Source organism: Peromyscus maniculatus, chromosome 12 (genome assembly GCF_049852395.1).
Source record: "Peromyscus maniculatus bairdii isolate BWxNUB_F1_BW_parent chromosome 12, HU_Pman_BW_mat_3.1, whole genome shotgun sequence".
NCBI lineage: Eukaryota > Metazoa > Chordata > Mammalia > Rodentia > Cricetidae > Peromyscus > Peromyscus maniculatus.
Window position 1 is genome coordinate 47,903,886 of NC_134863.1, and position 14,827 is coordinate 47,918,712.

The 14,827-nt window shown below is 36.2% G+C and overlaps 1 protein-coding gene across 1 annotated transcript in view; it reads right to left on the reverse strand.

Moving 5' to 3' along the window:
- The window catches only part of Col8a1 (collagen type VIII alpha 1 chain), a 138,920-nt gene that overhangs the window by 52,323 nt on the left and 71,770 nt on the right, over positions 1-14,827 (reverse strand). The window contains exon 2 of the mRNA XM_006996467.3: positions 9,129-9,247. The gene's annotated coding sequence lies outside the window, so the exon portion shown is untranslated. The remainder of the gene's footprint in view (positions 1-9,128; positions 9,248-14,827) is intronic.

The window sequence follows — 14,827 nt, forward strand, 5'->3', positions numbered from 1 at the left end:
CTGACAAGCCTGTAGGTCATTTTCTTAATTAGTTATTGATGGGACATGGCCTCACCCATTATGAGTGGTGCCACCCCTGGGCTGGTGGTCCTGGGTGCTTTTCTATAAGAAAGCAGGTTGAGCAACCCATGGGGAGCAAGCTAGTAAGTGGCACTCCTCTATGGCCTGTGCATCATCTCCTGCCTCTAGATTCCTGTTCTTCTTGAGTTCCTGTTCTGACATCCTTCAGTGATGAACAGTAATGTAGAAGCATAAGCCAGATAATCCTTTTCCTCCTCAAGTTGCTTTTGGTCATGGTGTTTCATCACAGCATAACCCTAACTAAGACAGTCTCCATGGCAGTACTATTTGTTCCTGTGGCCACATTCCTTGGATAACATGAATACAGAAAGCTGAACTTGATTCCAAGTCTGATTCCATCTCAGTGCTCCTTTTTAATTCAGCTTGGCTGCCTGTGAGTAGGAATATTTCCTTAATTACTTCACATGAGATGATTTCATTGGGAAAATCCAGAAAGCATCACCTTTGCTCACCTACATTTGGGAGCTGTTCATAGATACCATTTGTTTCATCAAGCATGTTTTATTTTTTTCAAATTAATAAATGAACTAATTTAAAATGCTACACAAAATTATGTGTACTTAGCTTCTACAATATGATGTTTTGAATTGTAAAATAGTTGAATCTAGATAATTAATATATCCATTACTTCACACAGTTTGTGTGTATGAGAACACAACTTTTATTTTCTTAATTTTTTTTTTCAAAAATGCATCATCAACACGAATCACCCTGATCTCCTACAGTGGATATTTAGACTGGTTCTATATGTTGCTGATATAAGAGACTGCCTAGTGTATTTCTCAGTAACTGCCTTGGTTCAAGGCCCATCTCTTCCATGCTAGATAGGCATGCTTAGACAAATCTCTTAAGAGTTTTGTACATTTGTAGCTGTCTCCTGTCTCTACAATGGAGAAAAGAACTGTATCTCCCTGAGTTGCTATGAATAATTAAGTATATATAAAGCGTAGAGGACTTTTTAACACAGTAAATACTAGACATGTATTCATTTTTTAGTACTGTGGTATAAATGCAGATATGATCAGAGCATATTAAAATTTATTTTTATATTCATCTTGAACATACTTTTGTCAAAAGAATTAAGAAAGGAAGGAAGGAAGGAAGGAAGGAAGGAAGGAAGGAAGGAAGGAAGGAAGAAAGAAAGAGAGGGAGGGAGAAAGAAAGGCAGGAAGAAGCAGCAATTTTGAAATCATTTTATCCTGTCATCTACCAATGTAGTAATTCAAAGGCATCACTAGATGGCAACTGTGATTCACAGAACTAGCTGCAGATGGTTGCCCTCAATGGGTCTGTCCTTGGCAACAGTGTTTCCTGTAGCCTTAGACTCAGGCTGTTCCTTCTTACTCCATGAGCCTTAAACAAAACTGCAGTCAGCAAAGCTTGCCTTCTGTAGGTCTTCTTGGGGCTCCTTTATGGGTGCTAGTCTTTCTAAGTGCAGCTACACTGAGCCTGAGTTCCCCTGACAGGATCATATCGTGAATATGCTTATCAAGAGTGTTTTAGGCCAGGTGACAACACAGTCAAAATTCTGTGCTAAGGATGTCATCAGTGATTCTTAAAGTGTGTTCCTCTGCTTGCAGCCTCAGTATATCACCTGGTTACTTATTCAAAATGCAAGTTCCTGGCCGCCTTAGGTCTGGCAATCATGAAGTCAGAGTTTTAACAAGCATCTCGGGTGATTCCTGTGCCTGCTCAAGTTTGTGAACCATTGAGGTAACAATGTTTCAAATAATATAAATGTTGGCACTGGAAGGTTCATCAGAGCACACTTGTGCCCCACTTAAATTTCACCAAAATGGAGGGAATGGGGGTGGGTGGGTTGAGGGGGAGGCTGGAGGGATGGGAGGAGGGAAATCTGTGATTGGTATGCAAAATGAATAAAAAATTCCTTAGTAAAAAAAATTTCACCTAAAATGAAACTGTTGCCAAGTTAAATGATTCATTGTAAAAGGTAAAAGGACATACTGAAAATGACGGAACTCACCTGCATTGGATGTGGTCGAGTCAGACGTGGAGAGATTCTATTTGTGTAAGACAATTTTAAGGCTAAAGCATGCATTTTACTTTGATAAAAGTAAAAGTGGGGGAGGGAGATTATATTAAGAATATATTCATCTTTCTCTATAAATGTATATTTGCTTCACATTATGGAGAATGTTCTAGAAGAAGTAAGCTGAATATCCCAGTTTTTACAACAATGCATTTAACAACCCTCCTCCATACTGAGGCTATACATTTACACATTATGTCCTAATTGGAAAAAAGTCATGTATACATTTATTTATACAAGAGTTTGCTGATTTCAATATACATTTCTATGGAGGGGGTGCAGCAGCTTTTCCTGAAGTGTGGATGCATGTATGTAGTGGAGTAAGGGAGAATCAAACAAAAAAAGACATGTATATGTAAAAAAATTACATGCACATAGTCTTGGAAAACAGACAAATGCCACTAGAGATTAGGAAAGAAAGGCAAAAGGAGGAGACTTCATGGCTAAACTCTGGATGTGGCTAGATGCTCACCAGATGAAGAAGTAGAGGAAAGGCTTTTAGAATAAGACATCAGCATATATACGGCCACAGAGTCATTCAACTGGGAAATAGTAAGGTTTGTTCCAAGGGAGGGATGTAGTCAATAAGTTATAAACAGCAGTATCATGTTTATTAACCATTGCTGACACTCATTGATTGTTAATGTTAACACAGCACTGAGCATTTTATAACTATTATCAATCGCCTTAATCCTTGTGCAACTTTGCACACATCTACTCTCAGCCTTGCATTACAGATGACGATGGACCTGCATATATCGCAATATTTTCCTTGAAAGTCAGTGTTTCTATTTCCATTTCTGAGAGAGAGATTACACTTAAAAAAGAGATTTAGTATTTACTTCTTCTAGAACATTCTCTGTAATGTGAAGTAAATATACATTTCTAGAGGAAGATGCATCTATTCTTAATATAATCTCCCTCCACCTGTTTTGATTTTTTTTCTGTTTTGATTTTTATCAAAGTAAAATACATGCTTTAGCCCCAATTTTATCTTAGGCAAATAGGATCTCTCCAAGAAAGCACAGTTAGTTCCCTCTCACTCAGCTCAGTGCCTATTTAAAATTACTATCTGTTATGGGTCAGCAACTCCTACTAGTGAGATATTAGACACGAATAAACAACGTTTCTACAGTACTTTCCACTAAATTAAAATTGAATGAAAAAGAACACCTTCATTAGTAACGTCTCTGTAAAAAACTATCCCTGGGCCATTCGATCAGTAAGCAACCTCAGGCCAGTGATAAGAGTAGGACTAGAAGTTGGTGGTGAGTCTGGGTTTTAGTAAAAATGTCGAAGTGCATCTGAGAAAGTTGGAATCTTCTGCTTGGAGCAAGTCTATTAACACAATGAGAAGATAGCCATTGACTTTCTTTTTTCAAATTCAGCGTCATATATATGTATATACATACATGTACATAGATATCTATATAAGTGTTATGCAATAACAGTGATTTTTTTCACATGTATGTGAAAATATTTTCACAACAACATATTTTCACACACACACAACCACATACACACATATACACATACATGCTGAATACATACCTATGACCTGTATGTTTAGTGTTATTTGTTTTCAGGGATGTTATACGTTTAGTGTTATACGTTTTCAGGGATGACCATTATGCAATCTTATCACAAGTGTATTTTTCATAGGTGTATAAAATCAGAAGGCTTTTGTTTTTCTTTCTTATTTTCAACTCAAGTGCCATGTGTCCGGCTATTCTTCATTTATTTGGAATGTTGGAAGTAGCCGGGTTCTCATGATAATAGAAGAATTGTGAAGGGAAAGTGGCAAAGAAAGTCCCTTTCAGCGGTCTGAGTCACTGCAGAGAGGAAGCTGAGTCATGAGTGAGTAGCTGGTCTGAAATCAGAGGTTCATTACACTTTTGTTTCTATTTTATAAGCACTTAATGTGAATGTGATTTTTTTCACAGTCAACATTTACATCTTATCTTCCCTGGTTAGAAGTGCCAAATATTGAACTGGAAATTCAAATTGTATTGAAAATTCTGACAGGACTCAAAATACTGTGCACAGTCCTTCCTAGTAAGTGCAGATGGTCAAGGATTATTTAGGATATCTTCTTTTAGCTATTTAACTTTTTCATGAGGAAATTATTTTTCTATAATGTAGATTTTGATCTGTAAAATATTTGCATTGGATAGAATAATCTAGAACCCCTTTCAGCTCCAAGGATCTGTGTATTTATGAGGTAACAAATAAATGACACAGAACACTGATTTCTGAATGTTCATTCTAGAAAAATTTTAGTTTTGAATTAATAAAAGAATTTATTAGACCAGGTAGGCCACTATGAGTTTATGTAGGATCCCTATAATAGTTCTGTATTTCAACTTTTAGTTTCAGTAAGACCCTATTTTAGCTCAAAGCTGCTTTTACATGGTTTATTTCCAATGACCTTTTACATATCTTCCTGGGTCATACAAAGGCAAATTCTAACAGACTGTATGAGTGATTCATGGCCCACTTGTTGGAAAGCGGGAGACCTGCGGCTCTCATGGGACTATCTGTGTCTTTGAGAATGAGCATGGCCATTGCTTCCTTACACACAGGTTACAACTTTGATCTTTAAACTTGTGCTTGTGTCTGAAGTAAGAAGCAATATTAATGAAAAGCTATGTTTTCTGTTTCCTCTTGCTGATTTTCAAACCCCTATGGAGATTAAAGGAGACAATCTTAGTTTAACTTTCAGCGTAGGACCTGAGCCCATATAGTAAATGACAGATAGATGTTAGCTGTTGGTGTTTGGAATTGTATTTTTCCTTGAAGATTTTCAGTTAGATTTTTTTTTTGTTTTTTCGAGACAAGGTTTCTCTGTGTTGCTTTGCACCTTTCCTGGAACCCACTTTGGAGACCAGGCTGGCCTCGAACTCACAGAGGTCCGCCTGCCTCTGCCTCCCGTGTGCTGAGATTAAAGGCGTGCGCCACCACCGCCCAGCAGATTTTTTTTTTTTTTTTGAAAGAGCTGTTACTTTCGGGGTCATAGTGAACAGGCCAAAATTTACTAGTTAACAAATTTACATATAATTATTCTTTAGCATCACCTATATTAGCGTAACGGATACCTTTTTTTTTTTACTCATGATATTTATGGAAGAACATATTTTAAAATAAGCAGTGACACAGAGCTATGAATATAATTTATGATTTTCCCATAAATTTTAGCTTCTAAGCCTTTTGTGCATTAAGTATAAAATGAACCCTCATAATGGATGAACATTTTGAAGCATCAAAGAGTGAAGCCTGATCTTCTCCCTGGGTATAGAAGTTATACAAATAAGGCTGAATCTTTGACATTAATATACACTATGCTCTGATAGAATCTCGGGAAATTTGTTTAAGTCACATCAAGGCAAGTGCATACACAAGCCCGGTACTATGAAATCATTCTGCAGGCACTGAGCACTGGATTCGCTGGTGTAGCACTACCTCACAGAAGCATGTGAGTCATATATCCAACTACATTTCCTAGTAGCTGTGCTAAAAACTGCAAAACTAAAAGAGACAGGTGAACTCACTCATACTTAGTTATACATATTAACACAGATACTATCTACAACCATGCTATTTCATTCAAGTTAGGACATTGCAAATATAATTTCAATATGCATTCTTTTTTTTTAATCTTGCCTTAAGAATGATGGCATATAGTTCCTATTAGAAGCATGACTTGATGAGGATTAACCACATTTTAAGTCCTCAATAACCCTATGTGGTTTGTGACCACCACATTAGACAGTGCTGCTCACCTAAGTTTATAACACGGGAAGACACCAGAGAGTAGCAGTGTGGTATAGAGGGATGACAAAGACCAGCCCCACATCTCAAATCGTCTGCTTTCTGGCTCTGACATTTGCTATTGATATGACTATGAACAAGTGATTTAGTTCTCCTGGCTCTCAAATCCCTATTCTTTAAAATGGAAAATTTTTATAATACTACCATATTCCTCTCAGGAGACTGGGGGTAAGATTAAATAAGATATTGTATGTGAAAGTGTGCTGTTAAACCATAAAATGCCATGCACATGTAAGGCATTATTACTTCTTTTATTGTAGATTTTGCTCTCATGACTTGCCCAAGGCCACATTCCAAATTGGTAGAGAATGAAGGATAGTATCTGAGGCCTCTGATTTCCAGGCATCTGCTTCAGCTAAAAGCTGTTCATACTAAACTAGTTTAAAAATGGTGCTTTTTTAAAAAATCTTTTTATTTAAAAGATTGAAGAAAGAGGAGAATGGCATTAAGAAGTAAATTCCATATTGAATAGTTACTTGCATAATGTTTTACAGTAAAAGTATATATAAGGATATTTATATCCTTATATATTTAGAATTATAGCCATCAAGGACTGAACTTTACTGATGTCATATAACATAAAACCCCATGTTCTTCAAAGTTTCAAACAACTTTTGAATTAAACTGTAGTTTCTCAACTCTATCTCTAAAACAGCACAACCACAAGAAAGTCTTTCTGTACTGGACTTGATTAATAAAACAGATATAGATCAATTCAGCAAGTTTTCCATGGATATTTTTGGTTACAGATGTACTTCATTAATTCTTATGTGTGAGACACTACCACTTACAGTGTGACTCCAAGAGACACATTAATGATAAACAGAAAGTGAGAATTTGTGGGCCTAACCCATATTATCTGGTGCTTACTGTGCATAAGGCATGCTAGATATTAAGTAGTCGGAAGAAGTTTGTTTCTATATTTTTTAATCACTTGCAGATAGGCTATTTCATTTGAAGAAAGTATGGAATATGTGCACCCAGATGTCTGCGGTATATGCATAGGCAATCTGTGCTTTAGAAGGTAAAAATTGATCAGGAAAGGAGCTCTACCTAATTAAAAATAATTTAGAAAGCTCCCTTGTATGATTTTGGAAACCACGGAGGTATACAATGATCTGTTTCTTTTTCTCTAATTGTATGCTTGTCATAGTATTTATATTTATGTATCTGGGTCATTTTCTATATTGTGTCAAATGAACATCTTTGCAAAACTTAAAGGGACATTGAAAAGACACAGACTTTTAGTTCTATGTGAAAGTAAGCATAAACCCAATTCATTTTGACAGGGAAAAAGACACATACTCAACAGCTCTTTATTCTTCTTTCAATCAAAATTCTTTAAAATGACTTTCAGATGGTTATTTTCATTAGAAAACTCGTGATTAAAGCTTCAGACTTGCCTGAATTCTCCATATTGAATAACGGTGATTTTTACTTTGACTTGCCGAATCACTACTCTTGACTATTGAATGAAATAGTTTATTGAGTCACCTTTACATTTTACTACTTTTGCACCTTAGTCTGAAAACAAAGAACTTAATTTTTAGAAAGTCCAATAAAATGTATTTTTGATCTTTCTACCACAACTTTTACAAGCAATTCCCCTTCTTTGCCCTGTAATAATCACCTTCTGTGTTTTTTATGATTTAGTTGAACATTATTATTGTAATTTTTTACTGGGTGAGTCCATCAATGTCCTTGGCAGCAAGATTTTGTTACAAGAAATCCAGAAGCTGAGTCTGTAGTTGGTTGTAACAGCTACAGAGTTTCTCTGGGATTTAGTTCACAGCCTTCCTCAAGAGTGGACACAACCCATGCCATGCCTCCTCTCACTTGCTTCTCCAACAACCTCCATCAACCTGAATCCTATAATCTACTGCTTAAGCAAACATGTATATTTTATTCAATGGCTTTGCATTGTGAATATTTTATTTGGAGGACATCTGGCTTTGATGTTTTGGACTGGAACCCAGTCCAAATAATTGGCAGTATCTGTATTAAAAATGTAATATCTTAGTAAAATCATTAAATTATTTACATTCCTCCAGGTACTCTGAATGGATTCAAGACAGGATATGATCATGTGGCAGGATGCTGCGCTGGATTTGTCTTTTTGTTCAAGTGGTTCTCTAGCACAAGAACATTAAAAAAAACCCTGAAATCTTAACAAATCAATCTTTTAATTATAAACTAAAACTACACTGTAAAAAGTCATTGTGCTATTATGTATTAGGAATTCTCAAACCATGAATCCAAAAGTCACACTTAAAACCAGGCAACAGTAATAAGCAAAGGATGGTGTAGGTACTATGAGATAATGTCTACTTGTCAGAAACGGATGGTATGATGTGGACTTTTTTCCATCAAAGTTCAAAAGTTAATGATGTACTTTACATTTTTATTATGTCTATTGAGACATCAATTAAAGAACAAAAGATTCTGCTATGCTGTAATTACTTTTCATTGTGGATGTATTGAATACCACATGTGAACAAAACCATATTTGTTATATCATGCTGTATTTCAAACATCCTAGACTGTCCTTGGGAAAATTCAGTACATATCACTTCAGTCATCTGAAATGAATAATTTCTTCATTTTAGCTCATAACTTCAAACTATAAAATATCAGCTGGAAAAAAATGGTCCCAATTAAGAGAAATATGATAATGGTAGAAAAACACATATAGACATGTCTGAGAGATGATAAGATTATTTTAATTTTCCCATTTGCACTGGAATTATTTATTTTACAAATCTCCAGATCTTTTATTACTTAAAGTCCTTTGCTGAATCATGAAAAGAACCTTAAGTTAGCAATTTTTCTCTGTACAATCTAGCTGTTAGCATCTGGTGAACACTTGGATACCTACTCAGGTCCTATGGAAACGATTATTCTAAGACTCTATTTCAACATGCCTGGACTTAAAATCATCCAGGCTTGCACTCTGTATTTTACTGTGAGTTTATTTTTTAAACTCGATATTAATGATAGTCTTAAGTCTTTTTCAGCAGTGTAGATAGTATGGGAGACAGGACAATAGTATTTGCAGAAAGGCTGGGTACCTCTATGCCTAGTTGTTTATGCACTCCATGGCAACAAGTGTCTGCTTCACATGTGAACCACCCCATGGCTGGTGCCTCCCTCCCTCCCTCTTCAAACTTACATTTAGGCTTGGCTGGCCAGTAGAATTGAGGACAAATGTCCTTGTTTGACTTTTCTTGTAGTACCACTGGGGCTGGGGCTTGTCTCCTCACAGGATTTGCTTTATTTCCAGAACAGCTTCTGAAGTGGAAAAATGAGGATGCTTTTATTCAATTGTATATAAAGTAATAATAATAATTATTATTGACTGTATTTTTATCATATGAGAATTTCCTAGTAGATACAATTTCTCATATGATAAATTGTATAGTAGAAATGTATAAACACATAAAAAATTTCAGTGCACATTTAAGATATAATACAAATCCCTACGTATTGATAAGAAGAGAGAGGGCACTTTTTTTTACATTTATTTAGACAAGTATGTGTTTATTTTTATGAACATATTGCTGTAGTTTAGATTTGGAATCTCTCCAGAGGTCCATATGTTAAATGCCTGGTTAGTTGGTGGAGTCATTGGGAGGTGGTGGATATTTAAGAGGCGTGACCTAGTAGGATGAAGTTGGGTTACTGGGGGAGTGCCTTGAGGAAATATTGGTACCCTGATGTTTCTCCTTTTTTTTTTTTGCTATTACAAAATGAGCAAGCTTCCTCTTCCACTCACTGCCACTATAATGTACCACTAAAGGCTCAAAACAGCAGAGTCAGGAGCTCATGAAATGACACTTCCAAAACCATACCCCAGAGACACTTCTCTTTTTTAACATATTGGTTACAGTCACACAAAGCTAACACATACATACATGTTTGTACAAACAGATCAGGCACCTTTTGTCTTTACTAGTTCCCATCATCATGTACTAAATTTTCAGTAGTTCTATTCCCGCAGACAGAGATTAGAGACCCTTTAGGAATGAACTGGGCATTTATTATTTAGCAAGCTAATTTGTGAGGAAGTAATTAATGCCTGAGGAAGAAAATTAAGAAAAGTCAAACGTATCTTTCAAAAGATACATTTTCTACCTCCTTTGAATACACGTTGAATTAGAGGTTGTTCTTAATGACTTATCAAAAAGGATGTGGTGGGCTTTGGCTTGTGTAAATTTCCTTTCCATGTTGACACAAGTCAAGCAGATACACCCTCTTCATACATTGCCCTCACTGAGACACTTCCCACGTCATGTGAGATTTTTCCCCACTGAAGCCAGCCTGCAGAACTTCACTGCTTTTCCTAACAGATACTCTCATGTGTTTCGTTGTGTAGCACAGAGATGTGTCTAGGAGATATCTGTATTTGTTGTTCAGAAAAGATTTAAACAGAAACATCAGAATTTAGGTCAACAAGATTTGAAAGTCACCTTTTGTTGATTAGGAAGCAAATGTAGAATTGGGTATCCAATCTGAAGTTTTTTGCAATAAGTGGTATATTCTAGAATAGTACTCTCTAATGTTCTCTGTAATAAAAAAGATGTTCCATATTTTCTACTTTCTAATATGGTATCCACCTGTTACATGTGGCTGTTCAGCTCTTAAAAATGTGGCTAGTGTGACTAAGGAACCACATATTCTACTCCTTTTGCTTTTAATTGATTTGAAGTAATTGATCTGTCTGCAACTAGTGGCTGTGGTCAGAGAGTATGGTTCTAGGATTTTTGCTGTAATTGGCATTAAACACAAAATGGATCTATAGAATTGTAATGCCCAGCCTCTGGCATACCACTTCCCCATGAAGCCTGCACAATTTTTCCTCAGAACTGAGGGTGGCTCCATTATCAGTGTGAATTTCACCTCTTATGGGTATTGAGACATAAATACTCAGCCCTGAGTGATTTGGACATCTTCTTTACTCAGAAAGCCATGGGACCTCAAACTACCTGGTAATAAAGTTCATTGGCCGTAAATGGACATAAATGCTGGACTTTTCCAGCCCTCTGCAAGTGTCATATGACTCTTTACATAAGACTGGCTAGAAGCAGGCAGCTAAGGAGGTAAGACCCTGCAAGCAGAGTTGCTTCCATGAGTAAGAACTCTCCAAATTGTGAGCTGATTTCTGACACAGGACGATAGATACTATGTATGTCTCTTGATAATTTCTTCAATACTATAAGCACTGGTTAGGTACAAATCACAATCCTGATAGTGGAGATAGAATGTTGAAAGGGAATTATAGTCCCTCCCCTCTTTTCTATTTAACTATAATTGAAAAGAAAGCTATCGTCCCTCCCCTCACTAATTGACTAATTGCATTAGACCAGTGGTTCTCAATCTTCTTAACACTGCGACCCTTTAACACAGTTCATCATGTTCTGCTGACCCCTCAACCATAAAATTATTTCCATTGTTACTTCATAACTATAATTTTGCTACTGTTATGAATCATAGTGTAAATATCTGATATGTAGGATATCAGATATTCAACCAAAGGGGTTGTGACCCACAGGTTGAGAACCCCTTCAATAGACTGTAGTAGTTTTCATAATGACTTCTGCTAAATTTATATTTTCTTTCTGATTGTGGTGAAAATGGAAGAGGAGAAAGAGATGCAACATGAATAGAAGTCCTAAAGAATCATTACTAGGTATATGTTGCACATTCAATTCAATTTAGTTCTCTCTGAATAGCTTTCACGGATCCAGACTCAAAACACACATCTACAAAGCAAAGGCAAATTCCCCCCTTTTAAAGTGCAATACTGCAGTACAGAAAATAACCTGAGAGATTTGAGTTGTCATTTTTAGATCATGAGATTAGCATTTGATTTAACGTGTATTGATAATTTACTACATATATTTAAAAGTTTCCCTCCTCTCTTAACTAGAAGAACTTTCTTTAAAATAATTACTAGTTAAAAGGCTCTTTGTTACTAGTAATGTAAGGAGACTTTAATTTTTACTTTGCTACTCATAACCCTATTGGAAAGAGTGTTATAGTCACTGTGTATGAAATAAATCAAAGTATTCAGGATTGAAATACTGCAAGATAGGAGTGGTAATATTACTTACACAGGCAATTTAAAACTCACCGCATATCAGTTTATTTTGGAAGAATGAGCTAGAAATATGGCAGAGTACTATAAGCAAGAAATATTCAAACTTCATTTTCTTCACATAATTGTATGATTAAGTATATGGTTCAACATGCACTTATTAGATGAATTAACATTGACAAGGTTTTTAGGATAAAAGAGGTAAGAATTAAATGGCTGTACCAACAATGTCTAGAATTTAAAGGAGCTGAAGACAATAACATAAGGTTTTTTCAAATATAATAATTGATGATACCATTGACTTAAAAATGTATTATTTAATGTGTATGTGCCTAAGTGTATGTATGTTATCATATGTGTTCATATCCCCATGGGAGCCAGAAGAGAACACTGGATTCTCCAGAACTGGAGTTACAGTGACTTATAAAGCCCCTCAATATGAGGGCTGAGAACTGAATCCTGGTCCTCTGTAAGAGCAGCAGGTACTTCTAACTCCTAACTCCATTTCTCCAGCCTCATTTTTAATTTTTATAAACAGATATTTTTAAAATTATTTTTTACAAATGAATTGCAAAGCATTAGAAGCAACCATATGGAAAATGATACAAAATATTGTAAATAAAAATCATTGGCCAGGCAATGGTGGCACATGCCTTTAACCCCAGGCAGAAGCAGGTGGATTCCTGTGAGCTTGAGACCAGCCTAATCTAGTTAGTTCTAGGACATCTAAGGCTACACAAAGAAACCCTGCCTCAAAAAAAAAAAAAAAAAGAAAGAAAGAAAGAAAGAAAGAAAGAAAGAAAGAAAGAAAGAAAAACCAAACCAACAACAGACCCCCCATCCCCAAAAACCAAAAACTGAAAAACCAAACAAAAGAAAAAAAATCATCATGAACAAATTAAAAGGTGGAGGCTACCTTAGTCCTTGAAAAACTTATACTTTGGAAATTTTTAACATGGTCCCAATTCCTCACCTCTCCTTTGTGTTCCTTCCTATCAATTTGGAAACCTTATGGTGGCTTTGATCAATCTAGTACCCAGCACAATAGAAGAGACATAGCAGAGCTTTCTCCTCCGTATCCCCTCTCTCTTCCTCTCCTCCTCCTTCTCTTTATCATTATTTTGAGACAGTGTCTCATTACAGCAGTGTGTTACCACACCTGGTGTTACTTCTGACGTTTGTTCATAGAAGAACAAGTGGTTGTCTTGTGTACTGGGCTGTGGTCTTTGGGAACCCTGAGCTGGGTGTCTGAGGAGGATGACTGACCACCTTCAGACCATACACAGAAGCCTTATGCTAGTCTTCGTCAGTTAAGTTCAGCCATCCTTCCACCCTTGCCAGGCATCATCCTTTCCCCAAGACCACCGTATGGATGAGCTTTCAATCATTTAAACCTCAGTTCGAACACCACTCTCTCACAAAGGACTTTCTTACTCTGCTCTAAAATAAACTTCTCATTCACACGTGTCCCTAATCTCTCTTGAATTCTACACTTGCCGTTAGAACTTCCTTCCTTAATCGTGCATCATAATCACTCAAAGTCTGCCTTCACATGAACTGCTCTCCCAGGAACTTTGCTTTTCTTACACCTCTCCATCTCCTTCTCTTTCTCTTTTCCTAGAAGGAGTTTCAGATAGCCTAGGCTAGCTTCAACCTCATTATGTAGCTGAGGAGGATGATGAACCTCTGCATCTCCTTCCTCTACCTTTTAAGTGCTGGAGCTACTGGCATGTATCAGCATACCCTCCTCTAGTTCCCTACCTGGAGGCTGGAAACGTGTTTTTTTTTAGACTAGAACATATCTTGTGACTAGAACTGGGCCCAGCACATGGCTAAGTCTTTATAAATACTTGTTAGATCCCTTATAAATAAACACATCTTGCAATTCTGAAATCCAGAACTCAACAGGGAAAGAAAACCAGCACTTGAGATTTTAAACACTTTATTTTCTTTTTAAAGCCAGACATTTTAAATTCTATGGGCATTTTAAAAAGCTTTGATGGTTCTGATTAGAGTTAAGTACATTCCTTCAATTTGGAAGAAAAGAAAAACCCACAAACAAAATCACAGCAGCGTAAAATTTTTTCAGGAGTATGATGAGAGCTCCCTTGTCAAATAACATACTTTTGAAACTGTATCACTGTTCAGCAGGCTCCTTGCTTTGAAATGAAGAATGTTTATTTTTCACCAATATTTTATTGCTGTTGAACATGTGGTTATTTACTGGATAAGAAGAAGTCTTAATAAAAAGACTTTCTTTTATCACTGGAAGCGTTGAAAAGTCTTTTTTTTTTTAAAAATAGTTTTATTATTTTATTTTTAAGACTAGCTTAATTCAAGAATAAGGTGGCATATTTACTACATTTGGTAAGTGGAATTAGAACAGTTGCCTGTGGTACCATTCATTCTGGGATACAAGAGCCTTGTGGGTTGGGTTCCAGCAACCAGGTATGATCTATGATCATACAATTCTATAGTACTGAGATTTAATTCTATAAAACCATTGAATATAATGTGTATTGCTATTCCAAATTGCTATTTATAGATGTGCCATAACATTTCAGAAAGCACATAGCATTTTCTCAGACATCCAGACACAGGGTTCAGTACATATATTAGCATAGCCTCTCCTAACCAGTCTTGAATTTCCAACATAAAGCAGGCTGATTATCTTCTTATGGTTTATGAAGAAAGAGGGAATACATAAACATGCCCTTTGGACCACTTCCTTGCTAATTGTGTTGTCTGCCTACTCTCAATTAATCCCACAACTG